Source organism: Anolis sagrei, chromosome 1 (assembly GCF_037176765.1).
Source record: "Anolis sagrei isolate rAnoSag1 chromosome 1, rAnoSag1.mat, whole genome shotgun sequence".
Lineage (NCBI taxonomy): Eukaryota > Metazoa > Chordata > Lepidosauria > Squamata > Dactyloidae > Anolis > Anolis sagrei.
The window spans coordinates 81,163,361-81,190,584 of NC_090021.1; the positions used below are offsets into that span (position 1 = coordinate 81,163,361).

The 27,224-nt window shown below is 40.7% G+C and overlaps 1 protein-coding gene across 4 annotated transcripts in view; it reads left to right on the top strand.

Annotated features, from left to right (window-relative positions):
- The first annotated feature begins 7,764 nt into the window (after positions 1 to 7,764).
- Positions 7,765 to 27,224, top strand: part of SLC2A12 (solute carrier family 2 member 12) — a 48,262-nt gene continuing 28,802 nt past the window's right edge. The window contains exons 1-2 of one of the 4 annotated variants that reach the window (XM_060753405.2): positions 7,782 to 7,828; positions 11,261 to 11,306. The gene's annotated coding sequence lies outside the window, so the exon portion shown is untranslated. The other 3 variants (XM_060753408.2, XM_060753404.2, XM_060753406.2) reach the window with 3 other exon arrangements.

Sequence of the window (27,224 nt, forward strand, 5' to 3'; positions counted from 1 at the left end):
TTTCTCTGTTGTTGCTACTTCCATTATGCAATTCAGTGCATTTGCCTTTCCTCTGAATCACAGGGAGCATTTACTTTGTATTGGCTAACAGATCCTAGCTTTCTTCCCATGACCTTAATACCATTCTTCTTCTTGTATGGTAGGACAACTGAAAAAAGATGGTCTAGTCAGTTTCAGGTGTTAGTGACTTAAGCTGTAGTTCAGCACTGAGCCTTACACATATTATCCAAAACTTCTGATTACTGTTGTAAGTAAATGTATTCAATTTGGATTACTAAACTGAGATACATAACAAAAGTTGGGGAAAGATTGAGCAATAAGGCTTGCCACTAAAAAAATTCTTGTCAGCCAGTGTAGCACATGTAGAGCTGGGAGTTTGGCAGATCAGTTTGAATTCTTGCTTGGCCCATTGGGTGACCTTGGGCAAATCACATCTTTTCAGCGTCTGTAGATGGCAAAGCTTTCCAAGAAAATCTCATGATCTCCATAAGTCAGAAATGAGTTGAAGGCACACAAATCTCACTAAGTACTGCTAGTCCAGCAGCTACACATTTATTAACACATCAGTAAAGTCTTCTGACATGGAGAAACCTCACTAATGTTCCTCACTAAAGTACAAATTGCAGGATTCCATAGGTTGCATCTATAGTTAAAATAGAATCATAACATGATTGCATTGGGTGAAGGCATGTTCAATTGCTCTCTGCTTGATATGTTTCAATTTGCCACTATCTCTGGAAAAGGATGGGGAGTGGGATACAATGCTCCAATGAAGGTGACCCAGGCCCCTTCCATATAGCTGAATAAAATCCTACATTTCTGCTTTGAACTGGAATATATGGCAGTGTGGACTTGGATACCTCAGTTCAAAGTAGATATTGTGGGATTTTCTGTCTTGATATTCTGGATTATATGGCTGTGTGGAAGGGCCCTCAGACTTCAGAGAGGTTACATTTTTACTGGGGTATCCAGTACTTAGGCGAGACAATGGAAAGGCAAAATCTACCCATATATACTTTGATCAAAAATATTTAGTGCAACAGAAACTCCTATATAGCCTTGGGTACCACTGAAAACTAATTCTAGAAGATTTCTCAGCTCTCTGGAGTAACATTTGGGACGTATGTGACGACAATGAGAAGAAAAGATCTTTCTGTCCTGATTTCATGGGGGAAGCACTAGATGTCCCCCCTGAAATCGGTTGTTAAATTGGGATGAGTCATCAGCCTTGGACTATCTTTTCCAATGTTGTTTGCTCCCTATATATATCACTCTGATGCGCATTTCAGTGCACCAAATGTCCCAAGTATCAATCTGGGCCTTGGTAGGAGAGATGTATTTGAGATAAACAAATGGCATTACTGAACCAAACAAGTGAGTCAGCCCATATGTTATGGGGCAAAGGGAGTCCAAACACACCCTCCCTGCTGGTAGCACATTGACTGATCAGATCAGGGAGAAATGCACATATAAGCACAAAAACAGCAATGTCAGACCTTGACTGTGCATAGATCATCTTTATAAGTATATCTATGATGGTTTCTTGAGGTCAGAAGCAGAGATAGAAAAAGAGTTTGAAGTTTGATGGTTATTTCCTGATGGCCTTCTCTTGAAATGTGAAATCAATTCACATTTTCTCAGGATGGTGGGCTGATTGTGCATCGTGTCTGTAAACTGGTGATGATGTGAATTATGAACCATATCCATATATCATATAATACAGGCATCTTTCCTTAACATGATGCCCTTTTATGTGTTGGGCTACAACTCCCCTAATAAAGTCAGGTTATAAGATAATGGGGCATTTGCAATTTACAATAGAGTTGTAATTTCCCTAGAGGCTCCTCTCTCTCAAATATTTTGGAGAAATATTTTACATAAGAAAAAAAATCAGACCAGTTCCAATGATCCTTCCTCTTCCCTCCTGGTGTGAGAAATGGGTATGTGAATAGATTCCTCCATTACATTTTGCCAGAAGCAGGTTTTACAAATTGAGAATAATGTTTAGTAATGTCTTACACAAAGGTGTTAGGAAGGTGATAGAAAGATGTAGGCCTGAGTTTATCAGATGTTCTTTCTTAACAGCAGGGGTGGGAGAAGGATCGAGATGAATTTAAAAGGCTAAACAAGATTAAATTAGTAAAAAGAAAAGCAACACATGACATTCCTTTGTAGATGCTTCTGCAGATGTATCCCTTGAGCAAGGTCATTTGCAAATGTTAAGGTGAAAGAGATTCAGGAAACAATGGATGCCCATCAAAGGGATCTGGATGAAAATCTATCATGGGTTTTGCTTGGCAATATTTAGTTAGAGATTAGAAACTATCTTTTTTCTAATACTGAAATGGTGTGGTTTGCTGGAGACTGTGGTTTTCCATGGATGAGTGGACATATGAATCCTGGTCTCCTAATGTCCTAGTCCAGCACTTAAACAATTATGGCAATGTTACTTAAAATGATGGCCTGTGGACCACTGCTGGTCCACAAGCCATCAGTAGCAGCAAAGAAACAGTTGTAGCCAATAGACACAAAAATGACACCAGTTCCTGGTACATTAAGAAAAAAAAAATGCTGGTCTCCCTCTGAAATATCCCAAGAAGCACAATGCTACATCACATTGGGTTGAATGTTCATAATGGCATCTGTGTCTTTTAATTTAGCAGCAAAATACAGACTTTTTTTCTAGACTGTAGGCTGCCTCTTTGAGCATTGAAGTGTTTTCTGCTCAGTAAGTCTTTTACTTTCTGCTGAATTGGTTTGAAATCAAGTGAAATGTAGAGAAACAATGACACCATGTGGATTATTAGAGATGTGCAGGCCAGTTTCGTCTTACGTGATTTAATGGTTCCAGTGTTAGTCTATGGCTCTGGAAACATGGGTTCTTTCAGGCATGGAAAACCACTGGATGGCCTTGAGCAACTATAGTGTAAAATTAATGCAGTTTGATCTTCACTTTAACTGCCATGGCTCAAGGCCGCCCTGAGTCCCCCTTCGACGGGAGAAGGGCAGGGTATAAATATAATAAATAAATAAATAAATAAATAAATAAGGCTATGAGTAGACACCAGCACATTTGACAGAGAAGACCTTGTAAAACTACAAGTGCATTATTTTATAGTGCAGATGCACCCAGATTGTGACTTGTCACAGCCACCCAGTGAGTTTCCATGCTTGAGTGGCGATTTGAACTGACCTCCACTCCTTTTGTGTGATGGTCGCAGTGACATGGGAATGACCCATCCCTGATGAGCTCAGGGAATTGGTGGCAGCAGCAGTGTCTGTCTAGATAGCAGATTGGATTAAATCAGACCTAATCCTGTTGTCCAGACAGTTACAAATCCCCAAGATACTCCAGCGTTTCTAGTAAATTCCTAAGTATTCCTTGACTTTGCCCAAAGTAGAGCAAAGTCATTTTAAAGTGAGAAACCTCATGAAATCCACTGGACCAAGAAGACTGTTAGTGGTCCAGTCATGGTGAGTACAGGTTTTTGGGCCAATGTAGACAAGCCCAAACTGAATTTCCCTCAAATGTGATACACAATCCTTTTCTATTATACTGTGTATTTCAATAAATGCACTGGTAGATGATACATTGTGGAAAATGTAAGTAACTCTATCATTTAGCATGTTGTTGTTGTTCATTCGTTCAGTCGTCTCCGACTCTTCGTGACCTCATGGACCAGCCCACGCCAGAGCTCCCTGTCGGCCGTTACCACCCCCAGCTCCTTCAAGGTCAGTCCAGTCACTTCAAGGATGCCATCCATCCATCTTGCCCTTGGTCGGCCCCTCTTCCTTTATAATGCATTATACTGTGTATTTCAATAAATTCACTGGTAGATGATACATTGTGGAAAATGTAAGTAACTCTATCGTTTAGCATACAACCCAATTATATCAGAAGTGTATATCCAGGAACAAGAGTCAGTGGGGTGTAGTGGTTCAAGTGGTGGACTGGGTCTCCAGAGAAGTAGGGTTAAAATTCCCACTCAGCTATGGAACTCAGTGAACATGGCAAATCATACTCTTTCAACCCCAGAGGAAGGCAATGGCGACCCCCCCCCCCCCCCCAAACAAATACAGTCATAGGTTTGCTTAAGGGTTGCCTTAAGTTAGAAATGACTTGAAGACTTACAGCAACAATATAGCAAGTTGACTGGACTGACATCAGGAATCCAGCACTGTGCAAACAGAATTCCACTTTTGGGAAAGGATTGTTTCCTAGTTTTCTTCTCCTTGCAGCTCTACATAACGCATGTATGCTGCCAAGGGAACCCTGCTCTTAAAGAGCAGGTGTTGATGTTAATTGCATTTTTTCTTTTTGCAGATATACTTCTTACACAGAAACAGGAACAGTGATGATTTTTCTTTCCTACTTTGCTGATAGAAGCAGGAAGACTTAACTATCATCAAGTTCAATGGAACTTATGCCCAAGAAAGTATGAAAAGGAAATAAGTGCTTGGCATTGCACTGCGATAACTGAGTATAAAGTGTAGTCTTCTATTTATATAAATAGCAATTGGCACAGCTCGCTATTGAAGCAGAAAGCCAAGAAGTAATCTGTTCCCAGTTCCTGTATTTAGTACAATGCTTTCCATTATCCTTTCTAAATAAAGAGGGTCTACTTTTGCAGGTTTAAATGCTTTGCTTAGGAGCACAATCCAAATTGCCTGAGGGCCAGCAAAGGCAATGTTATCTGAAGCTGCAATGCATTCCAACCCCTCCCAACCTTGAAGGGATGGAAATTATTTAAGACTTTTCTCTGCTCAGCCTGACTCTCCCATCCTGTGGCTATGATCTTGGGTAGGAGAGATTTGGATCAACTCCCTTACATCTGTATGTTCTCTGCTCCCTTTCTCTCTCCCCCTCTCTTTCCCTTGGCAGAACATAGTCTGAAAAGTGGAATTGCCAGCAGATTGGCAGATGTCTGAGATCAGCTAGGAAAAACAATATTTCTGTTGGTTGAAGAGGCTTGGACCAAATCCTCATGTGATGCAACAAGGACATCTTTGGGTTAGGACTATACAGCCAGCCATCTTATAACAAAGTGTGTGGGGGTCCTTAAAGTGGAAGCTAAGATGATGAGAGCTGAGATATCAAAAAGGTCAACATCATCTGTATGTCAGTGTGAAATACATCCTTCATAACACTTCACATTTTCTTAAATATTTGAGTTTATTGACGGAATCAATTATTACATTTGGCCTGCAGTCCTGAATAATTTATGTTGAATAGCTCCCATTAGACTCCATAGGATTTACTTCTGAGTCAACATGTACGTAAGAGACGTATTGAAGAAACAACAGTAGTCAGCGAGTCACACAACATTTCCTCTTCTTTTCTCTTTTCAGCATTGTACCTGGTTTCTAAAGAACCGTAGTGGAAAAGAGATATTGTTGAAGCATATCTTTAAGATATTGTTGTGTGTCTACAAGTTATGGTAATGCTAACTTGTTATGCTGAAGCTAAAGTGTAGCTATCACCAAGTTTTGGGGCAAGATTTGCTCAGAGAGGACTTGTCTTCCTCTAAAGCCAAGAGAGTCCCAGGGTTCAAATTCCTGCTCAGCCATGGAAAGCCCTTGGTGACCTTGGGCAAGTCACATTTTCTCAGTAATGAAGGATCATGGAAACTCGGGTGCTGTCGATGTGTGCCTTCAAGCCATGTCTGACTAACAGTGACCTTCAGATGAACCTATTAAGTTTTTCTTAGTCCAGTGCTCAAACCACACTGGCTCTTATAAATTTACACAATGATTTTACATAAAACAACACATAAACCCTTGTTAATAAGATTTAAAATTCCATAAAACGCAGCAGTGCATGCAGATATAAAATAAGCTGTATTCAAAGAATCAGTCCAAAATGTATCGTATCAGTTCATTAATATGAGAGCTGTGCTATTGCCATCTCTACATTTAAACACAGGCTCCATCCAGTTCAAAGCTAGCTTGAAACTGTGGCAGCCAGACAACAAACTGGGTTGTTGTGAGTTTTCTGGACTGTATTCTATGTTCCAGAAGCATTCTCTCCTGAAGTTTCGCAGGCATCCTCAGAGGTTGAGGGGTCTGCTGGAAACTTGGAAAATAGGATTTATATATCTGTGGAATGTGGAACGTCCAAGTTGGGAGTAAGAACTCTTGTCTGTTTGAGGCAGGTGTGAATGTTTCAATTGGCCACCTTGATTAGCATTTAATGGCCCAGCACTCTTAACATTTACCATGTCAGACTACACAGAAAAGCCACTGAAATCCACAAACATGTGGACAATGTCAACAGAAAAGAAGAAACCATGAAAATGAACAAAATCTGGCTACCAGTATTTAAAAACTCTAAAATCATAACAGTAAATAAGGAAAAATACTCAAAAATGGGAATTCCTGACAAGAAACAACCAGGGCCAGCTAATCACCTCTCAACAAAGGATTCCCCCAGGCAGGAAGCAGCCAGACCTTGAAAACTGCTAGGCCATTAGATGCTAATCAAGGTGGCCAATTACTACATTCACATCTACCTCCAACAGACGAGAGTTCTTTCCCACACCCTGGACATTCCACAGATATACAAACCCCATTTTCCTAGTTTCCAACAGACCTCTCAATCTCTGAGGATGCCTGAGATAGATGCAGGTGAAATGCTAGGAGATAATACTTCTGGAACATGGCCCTACAGCCCGGAAAACACACAATCCAGTGATTCTGACCATGAAAGCCTTTGACAACACACCTCAAATTCCATTTGGTTTGCCTTGACTGGGTGATCTATCAGGTTGTGCATGTGCAAGCTCTGGTTAGTGAAATGGGACCATTTAGTAACAGACATAGATAGCACTTTGGTCATGGAATTGGATATGGAATTGACTGGAATGGTGATATAGCTGTTAATACTGTTTTTTGTTTTTTTACTGTTTTATGGAATGTTTTACTTATTGTTTTAATTGTTATTATATTGCTCTGTTATATGTAGTGGCATCGAATTGCTGCCAAATGTAAGCCGTCCTGAGTCCCCCTTCGGGGGTTGAGAAGGAACGGGATAGAAATACCGGAAATAAATAAATAAATACATACACATCTTAATAATAGATTGGGGAACATGAGAGAAGCCTCCACACAGGACTGCAAGACATCTGGGCATCCCCTGGGCAACGTCTTCGTAGATGGATGATTCTCTCACTCCAGAAGCGACTTGCTTCTGTTTTATTTTTAATGCAATACAACTGTTTTGGTTTGCTCCTGACATGATAAATAAATGATAACAATAGCAGGAGATTTAAGACCTTCAAAAGACAAGTTGGGCATCTCCTATGTCAAGGAGATCAGTTTAGGCTGAAAAAAGCTCCCACTTATCTGGTGATTTGAGCACTACTATTCTACCAAACAGACATTCACCGCCACTTTTATTTTACTCTGCTACTAGCCATATATCTGGTTGATGGCGCTGTCAATAAGATGCTTTAATGTCCACAACAACCGAGTGATTCCGGCTATGAAAGCCTTCGACAATACAGACAACAAACTCCCACAAAAGCCTGAGAACGAAAGCGTCAGTGCTCTGTGGTTTGTGAAATCACTCTCTGGGCCTCAGACTGGTTCCAGGATTTACTACCACATGTAGTCATCTGCACAGCAATGCCACTTTCTTCAATAGTGGTTTGAAACTGCAGATGGGGCCACAGTCACACTCTCTCCCATTTCCTTTTAGTAAACAAGAAGCGACACAATTTCCCCTCCTGGCCAGCAGGGGTCACTGTGGCATTTCAAGACCACAGCCCTGGCTTTGTGACCCTCTGCTGTATTCTTTGGCCAAGTAGGAAATGAAGACACGCAAGTCAGGGTAAGTGGCCGGGGCAGAACTGCTGGGCAACCGCTGGAAGGAGCCCTGAAATGGTGGAAATGCTGCTGGACTACATATGAGGCCTTGAGAAGTAAAGCAAATGCACAGGCAAAGCAAGACTAGCTGGGCCACAGTGCCTTGTGGAAAGTTATGTTTATCAGTATGGGCAGCTTGTTAAACATTGCTGTTATGCCCCTAGCAGCACAACTTTTGCTTTTACAGTGTTTCAAATAAATACCACATCCTGACCATGTAAAGAGTTGAATATGGGAAAATCTCATAGGCCAGGGTTTTCATCTGATGCAGGATTCCACTTCTGGGCCTTATTTTAATGCCAGGTTTTAGTCCCGGAAGATGGAAAGGGGGTGATTAGAGTACAATACACACCCCATGCCTGAAAGGGATGCATTCAAGACCTTCCCACGGACACCTGAAACTGTGGATAATAGCAAAAGCTAGATTTTGACTGTACCTGGGCTAGATTATTATTATTTGAAACACAACAAGGCGAGTCCATAACAGTGTATTTATTTTATGCTTTGTCTCAGCATTTTGTGCCACATATAAGCTGCCCCAAATCCCTTCGGGGAGATGGAGGCAGGGTACAAAAATAAAGATGATGATGATTATTATTTGATACACAACAAGATTAGTGCACAGCAAACAAGATCATTCTGCTGGCTTTTGTATTTGATCAGATGTTGAATACTTCCCTAATGTCTAGGATTGTGTGATGTATTGGCGAATAATGCATGCAGATCCCAGTAGGGTGGCCTTTTGCAGCTGACAGATAGTAATTTTGTTAGCGCCAATTGTGCTTAAGTGCAGGCCAAGGTCTTTAGGCACTGCACCCAGTGTGCCAATCACCACTGGGACCACCTTGACTGGCTTGGGGCAGAGTCTTTGCAGTTCTATCTTTAAATCCTCATATCGTGTAAGCTTTTCCACTTGCTTCTCGGAAATTCTGCTGTCACCTGGGATTGCAACATCAATGATCCATACTTTGCTATTTTCCACGATCGTGAGGTCAGGAGTATTATGTTCCAAAACTCTGTCAGTCTGAATTCGGAAGTCCCAGAGGATTTTGATGATGATGGTGATGATGATGATGGTGATATTATTATTATTATTATTATTATTATTATATTATGTTTTAATACCATAACCTTATCATATATGGAATATACTTGGTCTTTAACATAAATAATCCCGAACTGAATTCGGAAGTCCCAGAGTAATTTGAAGTGTTCATTTTCCATAACTTTTTTCAGGCTTGTGATCCCACCAGTTCTTTGTCACAGGCAGATCGTATTTGTGGCACAAGTTTCAGTGAATCATCTGAGCAACGATATTATGCCTATGCTTGTAGTCTGTCTGTGCAATCTTCTTACAGCAGCTGAGGATGTGATCTATCATTTCGTCTGCTTCCTTGCAGAGTCTACACTTGGGATCTCTTGTCGACTTTTCAATTCTGGCTTTGATGGCATTTGTTCTAATTGTCTGTTCTTGGGCTGCAAGAATCAGGCCCTTGGTCTCCTTTTTCAAAGTTCCATTTGTTGTTGTTACCATCATCACCTTCCGATGTTCATTTATTGTGTCAGAAGCAAACTGAGGGTACAGTTGTAATGTATTTAAAAACACAAGCAAAGTTAAAAAAACTTGGCATTGTACTAAATGTACTTTGACAGAAGCTGGCCACTTGGAGTGCCTCTGGTGTTGTATAAGAAGGTCCTCCATTGTGCATGTGGCAGGGCTCAGGCTGCATTGTAATAGGTGATCTATGGTTTGCTCTTCTCCACACTCACATGTCGTGGACTCCACTTTGTGGCCCCATTTATTAAGGTTGGATCTGCATCTTGTGGTTCTAGCGCACAGTCTGTTTAGTGCCTTCCAAGTTGCCCAGTCTTATGTGTACCCAGGAGAGAGTTTCTCATTCAGTATCAGCCATGGCTTGAGGCACCAGATTTTAGCCTGCCACTTTTGGCACCTCTTGATTGCTGAGGTGTTCCTGTGAATATCTCTGTAGATCTTAGAAAACTATTTCTTGATTTAAGGCATTGGCGTGCTGGTTGATATCCGAACAGGGAGTGGGCTGGAGATGCTACTGCCTTGGTCCTTTCATTATTGGCAGCTACTTGCCAGCAGATGTCAGGTGGTGCAATACTGGCTAAGCAATATAATTTCTCTAGTGGTGTAGGGCATAAACATCATGTGATAATACGACATGTCTCATTAAGAGCCACATTAAGAGCCACCGTTTTAACATGGTGAGATGTGTTCCACCTTCTAATGTGATTTGATAGTATGTTTTGATGTAAAAAGATTATTATTAGTAGTATTTATTACAAATAAATTTGCCTTATAACAATAATAATACTGTAATTTGGTACCTCAAAACATACCATCAGATCACACTGGAGGACCTGAAGAGGCTCACAAATCCTTTCAGGAAGAAATATTTTTGGAGCATGGGTAAGTTAAACCATAGATATCGAATCTGTGGGGAAGTGGATCATACTGATTGTATGATTGTGTGCCTCAAAAAGAGGGCTGGTCCAAGAGGAGGTAACTTGTGGCTCACCTGGTCTCTCAGCCCCTTGAAAGCCATTTGCAAACAGCCAATGCCAGATTTGTCCAAAAAGGGCCTGTCTCTGGGGAGGAAGAAATCACACAGAAAGGGGAAAGGGAAAGGGTCAGATCTACCTACTCTGGACAGTGGCAAAATGATGACATTCTTCCCCTGACAGCATTTTCCCAGGAGAGAAAGCTGACATGTGTGGCTGGTCACAACAAAACAAATGGATGATAGCTCATTATGTTCTGTTAAGTGTTTTGATAACTGTGTTGCCAAAGGCTTTCACTGCTGGAATCACTGGGTTGCTGTGAGTTTTCTGGGCTTATTGGCCATGTTCAAAAAGCAGGGGAATTCCAGACAAGAATCATTCAGGGCCAGCTAACACCTCTCAACAAAGGATTCCCTCAGCCAGCAGCCAGCCAGGCTTTGAAGTTGCAAGGCCATTAAATGCTAATCAAAGTGGACATTTACAACATTCACACTTGCCTCGAGCAGACAAAGAGTTCTTTCTTCCATCCTGGACATTCCACAGATATATAAACCTCACTTGCCTAGTTTCCAACAAACCCCTCAACCTCTGAGGATGCTTGCCATAGATGTAGGCGAAACATTCTGGAAAGAATACTTTTGGAACATGGCCATACAGCCCGGAAAACTCACAGCAAACAACAGTTTTGACAAAGCTGAAAAGGTAAAATAGAAAAAGGGATTGCTTCATGACTCTGTTTACTCATGTTGACTACCATACATTTCATTGGCCCTGTAAGGGCCGCTTTAATGACCATGATACATAGAGCGATAACGGCAGCCTGCATTATTATTCCTATTATTTATATGATGTTTTTCTCTCTTAATAGAGACTACCAGGCTGTTCAAAACAAAAGTAGAGCCATATCAGCAAAGGTGAGATTAGATCTTCTGCAAAACAAAATCCAGGCTCAATAGTAGCCTTGTTAGGCCTTCTCAATCAGTTAAAAGATCTGCCATGACCAAGGAGGAACTAGGGTGAGTTAAGGATTTCTTTAGCATATTTCTCAAAGATATTCAGCTCACCCCCGAGGCTGTTTTTGTCCCATGGGGGAACTTATACCCTATGGAACAAGTGAAGTTATGTATGCAGAGTGCTTTTGTGCTATATATATGCCATATTTATGTGTGTGTATGTGTGCATGTGAGAATCCAAAGTCAATGTCCAGTGAGTACAGCACACATTTGTGATAGATTTAGATATTCATATGCCTCTTTTCAGGGAAAACATTTTATCATTTTTTACTGCACCCCTCTGGTTTAAGCTGGGGTTGATGTCTCACTGAAAACAGATTGTAGTCCTGTGTCTGCTAAAATGAGTTGAATCTCCATAGATCTGGTCAGTTACACATAGGATTGAGTAGAATATGGATTGGATAGTATTGTGCTGTAAGTCACCTAGAGTTAAAAATAATTGGGTCTTCTTTCCCACTATAATTCAGCATGCATGGAAATTTGTACACAGTGTGCTCAAATTATGTACTTTATTAATAGAATAATCAGAGATTAACCTCGCAAGTCTGTTATTGAGATTCATGATTTCAAGGGGAGGAATGCATTTTGTAGATATAATGGTTTTGACACAAAAGTTTCTTTACTATGGTAAATTACAGTGATTCTGTACACCCTATCCCTCTCCGAAAATTCTATCCTAGTTATATTTCACCTGGTCACGCTCAGCATTATTTTTTAAATTTTAATTATTACATTTGGCCTAGCCATAGGTTTTTAAACGTTGTTGTGTTATTGTTAATGTTTATTGCTTATTTTCTGTTTATGAGTTTTATTTATTGTTTTGTATTACTGTTGTTATTGTTTTTACTGTTGTGTTGTGGGCTCAGCCTCATGTAAGCCGCACCGAGTCCCTTGGGGAGATGGTAGCGAGGTACAAATAAAGTTATTATTATTATTATTATTATTATTATTATTATTATTATTACAGAGCTTCACATCTGGAAAGAAGCATTAGGAATATGTAGCTAGACCTGGCCAGTCTTGATGTTAAACAGTGAAACAGTTATCTCAGGTGGCAATTGCTGAGGGGAAACAAGAGACGAGAACTGTGTGCCATATGATTTGCCCTATTACACTCCCTTTCTGCCTTTAAGTGTTGACAATGTATACTGCCCCAGTTTCCTTGTTAAATAAAAGGGCCACCTGCCTGTCAGCTTTTATGCATAGAATGGAAGGAAGCACCATTGGTTTATTCACCTCAAATAGCAAGATGTCTTGGCCTGTCCTTATGTTTAGCAGTTTTACAATGACCCATTGTGTCAAGTCCTTCCTCCAATTCATGGAACAATCCTGGTCTGCCAGTTAATTCAATGGTTGAGTGTACTGATATTATCACAAAGAAGAATAAGATGATTTTGATCGTGTCTGAAGTGAAGGCCATGTCTAGTGTTGTGATTCTTTCTCCTGATGGGAGGGGATTCCTCGCCTTCCCCTGTTCCAGAAAATCATCCTTTGAATCCTATAATCCTGAGTGCAGGAAGCATGAAGTGCTGGTATGTGGGTGCAAGTGGTTTCCAGGATGTTTGTTTCTTCAAAATTTATCTTACTCCATTTGTAGGGAAGAAAGCAGCAGGGAGGAGTGATTGTGACAGGACAAATAACAGACAAGGGAAGGGTTAACCTGATATCTCCGCTTGTCTACAAGTTTCTAGCATCTTGTAGAAATCTTTTCTTGGACAAGAAAGGAAGAAAATTAGTATAAGTGTATGTGTGGTCTGGCAAACAACTGCAGAGATTCATGTAGTATGTAATTTAGAGCTCCAGGTCCATCTATGGCAAGTTGTTGTTTTCATTGTTGTTATTGTTTGCTCTTAAGTAATTTATGATTTAGATAACCCTAAAGTGAATCTATCATGGGGTTTTCTTGGCATGTTTTGTACAGAGGGATTCTGCCTTTGCCTTCTTCTGGGGCTGAGGGACATGACTTTTGAAAGGCAACCCACTGGGCTTCTAAAGTTGGTTGGTTGGAGATTTGAGCCTGGTCTTCATAGTTCAGTGTTCAAACTACTACAATACACTGGCACTTTTCTGATGTTTATGTGTGAGTTCAATTTGCATGTCAACTGAGTGTAAAGTCCTATAGTTTAGAACAACAACAAAAAACCCCTAACAACAATAACAACTTTACAGGATATGGTTCAAAGTGCAACTAAACCCAAACGTCTTCCTTAACAGTGTGCCTAAAATGAAGTTTTGGTGACATCTACTGGAAGAAATGTGAATATATGTCACAACTTTTACTGCGGATCTAATTTTAGACTTTATTTTTCTTCTGCTTGCTGCAGAAATCAGTATTACCTGCTTACATTAGTTTTTTAACAACAAGTGCTAACTGCTGTGTTTAGAATCTTGGAGTTTTGGAAGTAAGAATGTAGACTCCTCTGATACTTCTAAAATTCAGATTTTATTGTGTTGGTAGCCGGAATCTCTGCGTTGCTGTGAGTTTTCTGGGCTGTATGGCCATATTCTAGTAGCATTCTCTCCTGACATTTCACCTGCATCTGTGGCCGGCACAGATCTCTGAAAATGACGGCCATAGATGTAGGTGAAAGGTCAGGAGAGAATGCTACTGGAACATGGCCATACAGCCTGAAAAACTCATAACATGCTGCAGATTTTATTTTTCATAGCTCCGCATCCAAGAACAACTGTTCTAATCTTCACAGTTAGAAAACCTGGGATAAACTTTCAGGTCCCATCTACACGGACCTACATTATATAGTCAATGTAGACTCATATCACCCAGTTTAGTGCAGTTAAACTGCATTAGATGAGTCAGAATGTAATTCAGTCCGCATTGTAATGGCAGTGTAGATGGGACCTTAGTCAAGCCTTTAACAAGGAATGGATCTACTGCAACGTTAAACCCACCATTGCATAGAAACGTAATTGTACCTTGAACATAATTGTTAACCGAGACCATTTCACCAACAACAAATAATAGAAACATTATATAGGACACAGATCACATAATTGGAAGAGGAACAATGACTTAGTTTAATAAAAAGTTTCCATCATATTATCATAGAGATAGTTTGGAGCTGCAGGCTATTTTATATAACATGAATTTCCCAATACTTTTGCTCAAATTTGCTCCAAACTAGTGCTGGTAGTATACAGTGATTGACACCAGTGCTTTTAAAGTAATAATAATCGTAATCATGGACGTCATAATTTGTAAGTAACCACATAATGGGGAGAAATTCACTCCAGAGCTGACCCCTGCTGTAGAGATACTACTGGGGATTGCTATCTTTTAAAGCAAGCAAGCAGATGGCCATAGTTAAGTATAGGGCTAGTTTGCTCATTGGCATTGTTAGTGGGAATCCATGACTCTGGCACAGCTAATTTTCACGCCACCCTTCATTGTTGTTGACTCACTGATATGGTACTTCACATGTGTCAAAGATAAATTTGGAGGCAAAGGACTTTAAAAAATACTCAAAACCACACTGCCTCCAAATCTTTGTGGTAGTCCCATTAATTTCATAGGGCTTTCTTAGACTTTTCATTCCTCTGAAACTGATAGAAAATAACATTTTTGAAAAAAATTAAGTAATGTTTTACTGAAAGCAAGAGAAAAGACAAGACTTGGTTGTTTTCTTGTTGTTTCAAACAGCAGAAATCTTTATTAAGACATTTTCCCCAAATGAGGAGTGAGAGACCTCTTTTTTGTCCAGAGAGCAGAATTGGTTCTAGGCAACTATGAGGTCTACATGTGGACAAGGGCTGTTTCCTTTGGTGCCAGTGGAGTATTTTAAGAATTGCATTACATGGCATAACAGTCAAAACATTAGAGACAAGTATTTAGCTGCAGCCCTTCCCTCTCCCCTCAATAGCAGTGTAGTGAGGCGTTTAAAAGCTTGTGAGGACACCAATTGAGGTTTCTTTAAAGCTTCATTTTAACATATGTGAGGACTTCATCACATTATGACAGGGAAGTGTCTGGCAGAGAAGAGCTCAGTCTTACTCCGTTTTGTTATGAAATGGATGTTTTCTCTAACTTCATCACTGTAAAATGTCTCAGTTTTCTTTCCATATTCTTTCACTGCAGTTGCCTTCAGACTGCAGAGATTTGGCCCCGCTCACCATCCCTTTTCCTTTTCATTGTTGAAAAAAAGAAAACCACCTCTTTGAAATCCCTACTAATGCGAGATTCTAGGTGAGATCTGAGAAGTTCTGTGCATGCTCAGTCTGTCCAAACACTACATGCTCCATGCATGGAGACATATAATAATAATAATAATAATAATAATAATAATAATAATGAAAAAGGAGACAGAGGGCCTGATTCTGGCAACCCAAGAACAAGTCATTAAAACAAATGCCATCAAAGCCAGAATTGAAAGGTTGGCGACAGATCCCAAATGTAGACTCTGCAAGGAAGCAGATGAAACAATAGATCACATCCTCAGCTGCTGTAAGAAGATTGCACAGACAGACTACAAGCAGAGGCATAACACAGTTGCTCAGATGATTCATTGGAACTTGTGCCACAAATACCATCTGCCTGCGACAAATATCTGGTGGGATCATAAGCCGGAAAAAGTTATAGAGAATGAACATGTTAAGCTACTCTGGGACTTCCGAACTCAGACAGAGTTTTGGAGCACAATACTCCTGACCTCACGATCGTGTTAAAAAACAAAGTGTGGATTGTCGATGTTCCAGTTCCAGGTGACATTAGGGTGGAAGAAAAACAACTGGAAAAGATGACACGATATGAGGATTTAAAGATCAAACTGCAAAGACTCTGACACAAGCCAGTAAAGGTGGTCCCAGTGATGATCGGCACACTGGGTGCAGTGCTTAAAGACCTTGACCTGCATTTAAACACAAGCAGCGCTGACAAAATTACCATCTGCCAGCTGCATAAGGCCACCTTACTGGAATCTGCACACTTTATTCACTGATACATCACACAGTCCTAGACACGTGAGAAGTGTCTAACGTGTGGTCCAGTACAACAGCCAGCAGAGTGTCTGCTGTGGACTCATCTTGTTGTGTTTCTAATAATAATAATAATAATAATAATAATAATAATAAATGCAGATGCATCCAGAGAAGGGTATGGATCTTCGGAAACTATAACTCCCAGGACTGCACAGCATGGAGACATGGCATAACAACAACAACAACAACAATCCTTCTCTCCTGGCTTTCCCATGCAACACAAGGCTCAGACCTATCACGGAAGGAAGGAAAGGACAGGGGAGGGGAAGGAAAAGACCCAGAGAGGCTATTTTTAAAAAAGAAATTGTTCTGGTAAAGTAAAAATTCAGTTAGCAAAAGGGAATGCTAACAAGGACACTTTGGGCTCCTCCCACAATTTCCCTTCTCACAAATTGGGGAAACTTTTCATTTCAAACCTGGGAGCAACAAATGCTGTCACATTAGAGAATTGGCCAAACATCCGGATCATTACCAAAAATCTACTTACCCATCACCTCCTGAAGCGTTTGAAAAGCATGCTCACCCCCCATGCTTAAAATACGCAAAGAATGCTCTATCCTACACTTGAAGCCAAACTAATGTGATGAGAACAGTGGCTTCTCGGATTTTAAGTGTAGCACTCAGTGGAATTTAGTAAATGTGTTGAAGTGTTGAGTGAGGTGTGTGTGTGTGTGTGTGTGTGTGTGTGTTGGGGGGGGGAGGTAGTTGTGGGGAGAGGAGGGTTAACCTAGGCCCCTTCTACACTGCCATATAATCCAGGTTATCAAAGCAGATACCCCACATTTTCTGCTTTGGACTGGATTATCAGAGTCTACATTGCCATATAATCCAGTTCAAAGCAGATCATTTGGATTGTATACAGCTGTCAGCTGTGTAGAAGAGAACCTAGATGAAGGGACATTGTGGGGGAGAAAGAAGGTACACATTGAAGTGTTGATAAGATCCTTTACTAACTAGAACTCTAAAAGCAATGGAATCTATTGTGTCTAAAATTCAGCTGCTTTTCTGAACTGTAGAAATGCCTTCTGGTGGCTTCAAGCTCACATTTTCCTTGATGGTTTGTTTTGATAACCTCATCTAAATACTTCTTCCTTTTCAAAATGGCATGGTGGTGTAAAACCACTGAGCTATGTTTCACACGTTTCTTATTATCATGTGTCTTATCATTTTTACATAACCAGATTGTGCCTCCTTGCGGTATAATTTAACCCTAAGATACTAGATGGTTTTCATTGCTATTTTTATTATTTTCATTATGTGAGTTGTCATATTTATTTTGGTTTTCAGAATTTCATTGTATTGTGGAATATTTAAAATGCTCCAATTTCAAGGGAGCAATTACAGTATGTGTTTCACTCAAACGCCTACAACCAGAAAATACAAGGTGGGATGAGATAAGATTGAATGAAACACAGTTCTTAGATCTCTTTCACATTACACAGTCATAACACTTTGATACCATTTTAACTGCCTTAGTTCCTGTATAATGTGTAATTCTGTATAATGCTGGGAGCTGTAGTTTAGAGAGACTTAAAATCATTCAGCAAAATACAAATCCCAGGATTTCATGGATGCAGCCACAGAACTTCAAAGTGATATGAAAGTACTGCAATTGTGTAACATGAAAGGGCTTGTCGTCCTTCTTAACCGTGACCAAATGGCAGGTTTATTGAACAGAGGGAAAGAAAGCAATGTACATTGTCTTTAGCTCACTTGGGGGGGGGGGGGGATTAGTGTAGCTATTAAATAACAGTTAAGCTGAGTTGCCATAAGGAACATGTTGCACTAGGAGGGGAGAAGATGTTCATATTTGTTAACAAGAGGCTTTACCAAGCGAGAGGGCATTGCTCTTTAGGTCATATGTTTGGCTAATTTTGAAGAAGGCAAATGGCATTTTTTATTCCAATGGAGAGAATTCCTGAGCTGGCTGGCTGCAAAAAAATGTTCAGTATGTGTTCTGGGTTTATGACTTATTTGTTCCCAAGGTTTTCTTAGCTGAACAGTGGCGGAGCCTGCTGGTGTTTCCTTTCTTTGTTCAGATTTATTTGCTACGGCCAGAGCTTTTTCCAGTTTATTCCTACATGAGGATCTCCGCTATGTATGTATAGTATTCATGCCTCAGCTTTTTCACAAAGTACAACTTGAATTATCCTCTCAAGTTACTGTACTTTGCTGCTTTTCTCTACGACACCACAAATGGTAGTAATAAACCAGCACAAAGAACTGATGTGAATCTGATAGAGCATGAAGTCATCAGTTTTAACAGAATCATACTCAGAAAGGGAAAGCATCTTGACTTTGACATCAAAAATCCCACATTTCATGCACATAACATGTGTTCGTAGAAGTAAATATTCCCGTAGAAAAAAAATCATTAAAATAATGAAACCACAAACAATCAAACTGCTCTGATTAGGTGATGATGCCATCACTTTATTTATCTACCATTTTCACTTTCCTGAGCATGTGTGGATGTTGGCAGTCCTAGCAGAACAATGACCCAAACTCACAACGTGTAGGATGAAATAAGGTCTCAACTTTATTTGGTTACAGCTTATAAGGTTGGCACATCCGCTGGGTCTTAGATCCCCTTTCTGTGTGGCATGTTTGATGTTAATGTGTTGACTTGCTCCCTGAGACAGCTGCTGGGCTGTCTCAGTCATGACCTGTCTCAGGATATATGAATTTTGATGCCCTCGCTTGGAAAACCCTGATTCCACCGCATCTAGAAACCAAGGTTACCATGTTGGAAACTCCTCCAGTTTCCAGTATCTGTATACACCGACACCTATTTCTGCATCCAGGATTCATGCTAACTTCCACAAAGTTGGGCAGAAATGACTGACTGCTGCCAACCCTAAGCTGCAACAAAGGAAAGTTTATTTATTTATTATTTATTTATTTGCTTTATTTCTATACCGCGTTTCTCAACCTATAATAGGTGACTCAATGCGGTTTACACAATATTAATTACCACAACAATAACAATTAAAACACAGCATACCCAATAACAAACACACAATCATTCATACAATGCCTCGATCGCAACCAAGATCCAGTCTCATATCCTTATACCGTTCCTATGTTCAGTTTACCGTCATTCTGTGTACAATTGCGCTGATTAGCCAAACGCTTGCTCAAAAAGCCAGGTTTTGAGCTTCTTCCTAAATGCCAGCAACGAAGGGGCCTGTCTGATGTCGCTTGGTAGGGCATTCCATAACCGAGGGGCCACCACCGAGAAGGCCCTGTCTCTCGTTCCCGCCAACCGTGCCTGTGACGCAGGCGGAACCGAGAGCAGGGCCTCCCCGGACGATCTTAATGTCCGTGTCGGTTCATAGGAGGAGATGCGTTCGGAGAGGTAGGTGGGGCCGGAACCGTTTAGGGCTTTGTAGGCTAATGCCAGCACCTTGAATTGTGCCCGGTAGGGAATTGGCAGCCAGTGGAGCTGGCTCAACAGAGGAGTGGTATGCTCCCTGAGAGCTGCTCCTGTTAGCAACCTGGCTGCCGAGCGCTGGACCATCTGGAGCTTCCGGGCAGTCTTCAAGGGCAGCCCCACGTAGAGCGCGTTACTCTTTAAGCAACCACACTACACTGGCATTTTATCTGACAGCAGTTGCTGAATTGTGACAGCAGTATTGGATTTAGGACAAATGAGGTCCTGGGCTAGTAAAGTTATGAGCTCCTTGCTTGGGTCCTGAGGGAGGTAGGACTACACTGTCTGCATTGTGGCACACTCCTATATGCGATCAACTTTATCATTATGCCTGGCATCGCTCTGAAACAGAACGCCTTCAAATTTAGAATTGAACCATGAAAGCAAAATCCATCGTAAAAAAAAATTGGCAGAAAGATGAGGCCGCTTGGTCAACGGGGCCCTGTGCTTAAGCACACCTAAGCGCAATGCTAAATACAGTACTGAGTGACATACAAATGGACACACAGGCACAGATACAGATACACACCAGGTTGAGAAACATTCCTGTTTTGTATTACAGGTTGAGTATCCTTCTGCCAAAATGCTTGGGACCAGAAATTTTTTTTGGGGGGGGGGGGGGGATCCAAAAATATTTTTGGAATTTTTTTTGGTATACCTGTATTTTTATATGAGATATCTTGGAGATGACACCGAAGTCTAAACACCAAAATCATTTATGTTCCATATACAGTTTATACATGTAGCCTAAAGGTAATTTTATACAATATTATAATAATTGTGTGCATGAAACAGAGTTTGTGTACACTGAGTCTTCGGAAAATGGAAGTGTCACTTTCTTAGCCACCCATATGGGCATTTTTGAATTTGAAGTATTTCAGATTTTGGATTTCTGGATAAGGAAATTTATATGTATTGATTGTCCATAGTCCATTCATAACTACAGGCTCCTTTGTTGCAGAATAATTCGTTGGATGCGGAAGTATTAAATTAAAAATGGTAGATTCAATCTTACACAAAAGTTGTACATTTAACAACTTTTAGAGGTCATGATTGTGTGGACAAGTGATTGATTGGCTACAGTTGCAGGGTATTATGGAGGCAGGCAGAAAATTGTTTGTAATACTTACATGTGTATTTATATATTTACTTTGAAATACGCCCTACTTTCATCTACGGTGCTATCCTCTTGCACAACTACATTTACTGCTGTGATTATAGAACATGATCTTATGCTAGGCAATATTAGAATCAAGCATCAGTAGTTCTTTTGGCTTAGATGCTGTTTACAGAGATATGGAGTAAATGCATGTGCAAACCTTACTGTTGATTTTTTTTTTAGCTCAAGGGATGTGTGTCAAGCTTGAATTCATTTCTTTGATGGCAGAGGTTAATAGGGGTGTGGTGAGATATTACTTGCTTTCTGCCATACTTAATATTAAACTAGAGATGTATTCATCTTCCCATGACCATTCATATTTATCTCGGTATATAGGAAAGATGAAAAGCATGTATGATAAGAAACATATCTTTCACTGCTCATAGGAGAACCCCTTCTAAATATGAGCTTATGATTAAAATATGTTTTATTTGATGCCTAGGTGGCATAGAAGTGGTCCTGCCCTGCAATCCTATCCGATCAACTATTTTCAACTTACCTTAGCTGAGATGTAACTGAACTACATAGCTCTTATTATAATTTTTAAATTGCCATAAAAACTTATGTATAAGTCAACCTCATGTATACATTTAAACCAGGTTTGGGGGCAAAAATAATATGTTTTCATCTGACCCATGGCAAAGTCAAGGGTCATTCTGTGAAGAGAGAGAGCATCAATGTTGCTTCAAGGAACCAGTGACCTCTGACCCCCTCCTACATTTCCCCACCTGGGAATTCAAAAAGGCCAGAAGTAATGCCACAATGGAGAAAGTAGAGGTGGTCAGTGCTTCTTTTAGATCAGTAGTTCTCAACCTGTGGGTCCCCGAATGTTTTGGCCTTCAACTCCCAGAAATTCTAACAGCTGGTAAACTGGCTGGGATTTCTGGGAGTTGTAGGCCAAAACACGTGGGGATCCACAGGTTGAGAACCACTGTTTTAGATTATCCCAGGACAGATTAAGATCTCGCCTATAACCACTCTGCCCAGAGAAAGGGATGATCCACCCCCTTTTTGGTAAGAATTAAGGTACAACACTAAACATTAAAAAAACCAAGATTATGGCAACCAGACAGATTGATAACTGGCAAATAGAGGGAGAAAATGGAGGCAGTGACAGACTTTGCATTTCTAGCCACGAAAATTACTGCAGATGTAGACTGCAGCCAAGAAATCAGAAGATGTTTACTTCTTGGGAGGAGAGCAATGACCAATCTCAATAAAATAGTGAAGAGTAGGGACATCACATTGGCAACGAAGATCCGCATGATTAAAGCAGTGGTATTCCCCGTAGTAACCTATGGATGTGAGAGCTGGACCATAAGGAAGCTGAGCGAAGGAAGATAGATGCTTTTGAAATGTGGTGTTAAAGGAAAAGTCTGAGAATGCCTTGGTCCGTGAGAAGATCAAATTGGTCCATACTCCAGGAAATAATGCTTGGCTGCTCACTGGAGGGAAGGATAAAGAGGCAAAGGTGAAGTACTGTAGCCACATAATGAGAAGACAGGAAAGCTTGGAGAAGATAATGATGCTGGGGGAAATGGAAGGAAAAAGGAAGGGGGGGGGGCGACCAAGGGCAAGATGGAAGATGGATGGTATCCTTGAAGTGACTGGCTTGACCTTGAAGGAGCTGGGGGTGGCAATGACCAACAGGGAGCTCTGGTATGGGCTGGTCCATGATTTCAAAAAGAGTTGGAAGCGACTGAACAAATAACAAAAACTTACACTGACCTGTGGATAAGTTGACCCAGGCTTTTGGGGTTGATTTTTTTTTTACTAATACTTCTAAACCTGTTCATGGGTATATAGAATATTTAGGCATCTTTGGGAGAGAGTTGGGGGATGGCAATGATTTATTATAAAATATAGATAAAGAGATAGCCACCATTGCCCCCTGTTCCTTATTTGTAGAATACGAACATGGTACTTTAGCTTTTACTAATACCATAATGTGTCTTCTATATTACTGTTTGCCACCTGTTCTATTCAACTCTTCCTTCCTTTCTTGGTGCTACAGCCTTCTTGTAATTCAAATGTAGTTTTTCCCTACAGGTTTGAAGTTCAGTAGCAGCTATTAACAAACAATCAGTCCAGGCATGAATGACCTTGCCATACTGTACTTATGCTACAGTGATACAATGCTACAGTGATACAATGTTAAAGTGTTCACCTCATTATGAGAACATTGGTCTCCCTCATGTTCCAGCTCTAGAAATTTCATCTGTAGCAAAGAAGCATGGGGATGATAAAGTATTATAATAACAGAGCACTAAGGGCCAGGTAAAACAAGATCTCATCCTTCACCTCTGATGACAAGCCTTTTTATATAGTTTCTAAGATAAATAAAGAATGTGTGTGCATTTTCTTTCCAAGAGAGACTGGTATTAAAATAATCCTGATGCTTAAAAATGACCTATGTTCTGAACCAGGACAGTTTAATCTTTTGCACAGGATATATATTTAAAGCACAACTGGTTCTTCTGTGGTACTGGCATACATCACACACATGGAAGGACAGGAGCAGCTGAAGAAGCAGCTTCCAACACACCATAATACTTCATAAATAATCATATCTAAATTCAAACCCCACTACCCTGACTAAACAGAACAAACTGCAGCTTTCCAAATGTTTCTGCATCACAACTCCCATCAGCTATAGTCATGATGTCCAATAATGAGGAATACATGACATCTATCTAGAGCAGTGGTTCCCAATCTTTGGGCCTCCAAGTGTTTCAGACTTCTGCTCTCACAGTTCCCAACAGCTGGTAAGGTGGCTGGGTTTCCGGAAGTTGAAGTCCAAAACACCTGGAGGCCCAAAGGTTGGGAACCACTGCTCTAGAGGGCCATACAAAATAACATGGTGGGCTGGATTTGGCCTGTGGGCCTTGAGTTTCACACACGTGTCCTAGGTCCTCCAGGGCAACTCTGTGGCCAACCTCTGCTGGCCCTGGTGAATCTAGATATTCCTAAAGAGATGTTCTCCCAGGTAAATGAATATAGCATTTTTAAAATTTGCATTTTCCCCACTTTTATGGGGTTCTTTTGCCTCTAACCCATGCAAAAGTGGAGAGCCTACTGTACAATAGTAAAACCAATTTAGCTCTTTATACATACACACATATACACATCCAAACAATGTGTATATCTTATTTCTGTTGGTTTGGGAAGTAGCTCCTGATGCCACATATTTGAATGAAAATGTTATTGTTAAAATAACAATCCATATTGACACAGATAACAAATCTTCAGTTCAAAAAATCAAAACATAATTCAATTTTAAAATACCCACTTGATTAAGGGTGGGGCAACTTTTGCCAGACAGCACAAAAAGTCAAGGAGAGGAGCATCCAGGAAGAGGTATTGCCCTTGAGCTATGGGTACATGCAAAAAGAAGCAGAAAAGGTTGTTTTGTGAACTTGAATATAGTGTGTAATTTAGTTTGTGCAAAGTATCTACCAGAATATGGGGTGTGCAAACAGTTCATTTAAAGTACATGTAGAAGCTGAAAATGACATCTTGGACAAAAAGCGAAGTGCTCTTATGTACTGGTGTGGAATTATCTAAATAATTCCTAACTGGTTCCCACATCCTCTTAGTTATTGTAACCTTTTCAATTTTATCTATATTATTCCATTTGCAATTTGTTATTTCCACATTCATAGAATCATAGAATCAAAGAGTTGGAAGAGACCTCATGGGCCATCCAGTCCAACCCCCTGCCAAGAAGCAGGAATATTGCATTCAAATCACCCCTGACAGATGGCCATCCAGCCTCTGTTTAAAAGCCTCTAAAGAAGGAGTCTCCACCACACTCCGGGGCAGTGAGTTCCACTGCTGAACAGCTCTCACAGTCAGGAAGTTCTTCCTCATGTTCAGATGGAATCTCCTCTCTTGTAGTTTGAAGCCATTGTTCAGCGTTCTAGTCTCCAAGGAAGCAGAAAACAAGCTTGCTCCCTCCTCCCTGTGGCTTCCTCTCACATATTTATACATGGCTATCATATCTCCTCTCAGCCTTCTCTTCTTCAGGCTAAACATGCCCAGCTCCTTAAGCCACTCCTCATAGGGCTTGTTCTCCAGACCCTTGATCATTTTAGTCGCTCTCCTCTGGACACATTCCAGCTTGTCAATATCTCTCTTGAGTTGTGGTGCCCAGAATTGGACACAATATTCCAGATGTGGTCTAACCAAAGCAGAATAGAGGGGTAGCATTACTTCCCTAGATCTAGACACTATGCTCCTATTGATGCAGGCCAAAATCCCATTGGCTTTTTTTGCCGCCACATCACATTGTTGGCTCATGTTTAACTTGTTGTCCACGAGGACTCCAAGATCTTTTTCACACGTACTGCTCTCGAGCCAGGCCTCCCCCATTTTGTATCTTTGTATTTCATTTTTCCTGCCAAAGTGGAGTATCTTGCATTTGTCACTGTTGAATTTCATTTTGTTAGTTTTGGCCCATCTCTCTAATCTGTCAAGATCATTTTGAATCCTGCTCCTGTCCTCTGGACTATTGGCTATCCTTCCCAATTTGGTGTTGTCTGCAAATTTGATGATCCTGCCTTCTAACCCTTCATCTAAATCATTAATAAAGATGTTGAACAGGACCGGGCCCAGGACGGAACCCTGCAGCACTCCGCTCATCACTTCTTTCCAAGATGAAGAGGAAACATTGGTGAGCACCCTCTGGGTTCGTCCATTTAACCAATTACAGATCCACCTCACCGTAGTTTTGCCTAGCCCACATTGGACTAGTTTCCTTGCCAGCAGGTCATGGGGGACCTTGTTGAAGGCCTTACTGAAATCCAGGTACGCCACATCCACGGCATTCCCCACATCTACCCAGCTTGTAACTCTATCGAAAAAAGAGATCAGATTAGTCTGGCATGACTTGTTTTTGATAAATCCATGTTGACTATTAGCGATGACCGCATTTGTTTCTAAGTGTTTGCAGACCACTTCCTTAACAATCTTTTCCAGAATCTTGCCTGGTATCGACGTGAAGCTGACCGGACGGTAATTGTTTGGGTCATCCTTTTTTCCCTTCCTGAAGATTGGGACCACATTGGCCCTCCTCCAGTCTGCTGGAACTTCTCCCGTTCTCCAAGAACTCTCAAAGATGATTGCCAATGGTTCTGAAATGACTTCCGTTAGTTCCTTCAGTACTCTTGGGTGTAGTTGATCTTGGCCCTGGGGACTTGAACTCATTTAGAGCGGCCAGGTATTCCTGGACGACTTGTTTCCCAATTTGGGGTTGGATGTCCTCTGATCCCTCATCCACTCCATCTTGCTGAGGTTGAAGATTACCTTCTTTTTGTGAGAAGACCAAGGCAAAGAAGGCATTAAGTAGTTCTTAACCCATGGGCAAACAGGACATTTGGGGGGGGGGGGGGAGGGAAGGGAGAGAGAGAGAGAGAGTTCTTCATCCCTGAAACTTAAGATGCACCAAACTGGATTCAATCAAAGCCAGGAATTGTATATGATCCTGAAGACATTCTTCCTGTCACATCAGCCTATCAGCAGAATTAAATAAAATGATTACAGAATCTATATAATGCAGGGAAGCAGACAGAAATGTCAGATGAAATTATGCTCAAAAGAAAGACTCTAATTGTCCTGGTTTGTCTTACACTTGGAGAAAACATTGCAGCAGTTTAAGCTGCATTCAGTCAACTGCATACTGGTGACTAGATGGAGGAGACTTTATGAATCTTTTTGGAAAGACAACCAAACAATTCTATATTAAATTGTGAAAGTCTGGTGGTAGCATTGGAGATTCACTAATGTAAGCTTTTAGGCAGAAATGTGAGCACATGCAAGACTGGTGTTGTGATATGGGGGCACCAGGAGGGGAATGTATATAATTTGTTTCTGTCAATGAAAAAGACTGCATGTTAGCAGGAAGCTGGGTGGCACAGGTGTGCACACGTCTCCCTATGTTCAAGCCAACTTTGCAAGAAAAACTTTGCATGCTGTCTAGCCACATGGATAAGAAGACTATGTCCAGAAGTCACACATAATAACACTGGGCAATTTGATTATTTAGGAACAAGTTCAAGACAGGAGAGTGAATGTGTGTACTAAACTATTGGAAAGCATGTGCTGAAAGTGACTTATACCTTTGTACAGTACCTGCCGCATGTAAATTTGCAAACAATTTATCTCAATAGTCTGTTTATGGACAGCAAGATCAGTGCCCAACTAAAAAGCACAATAGATCTTGAAAATAAGAATTTTC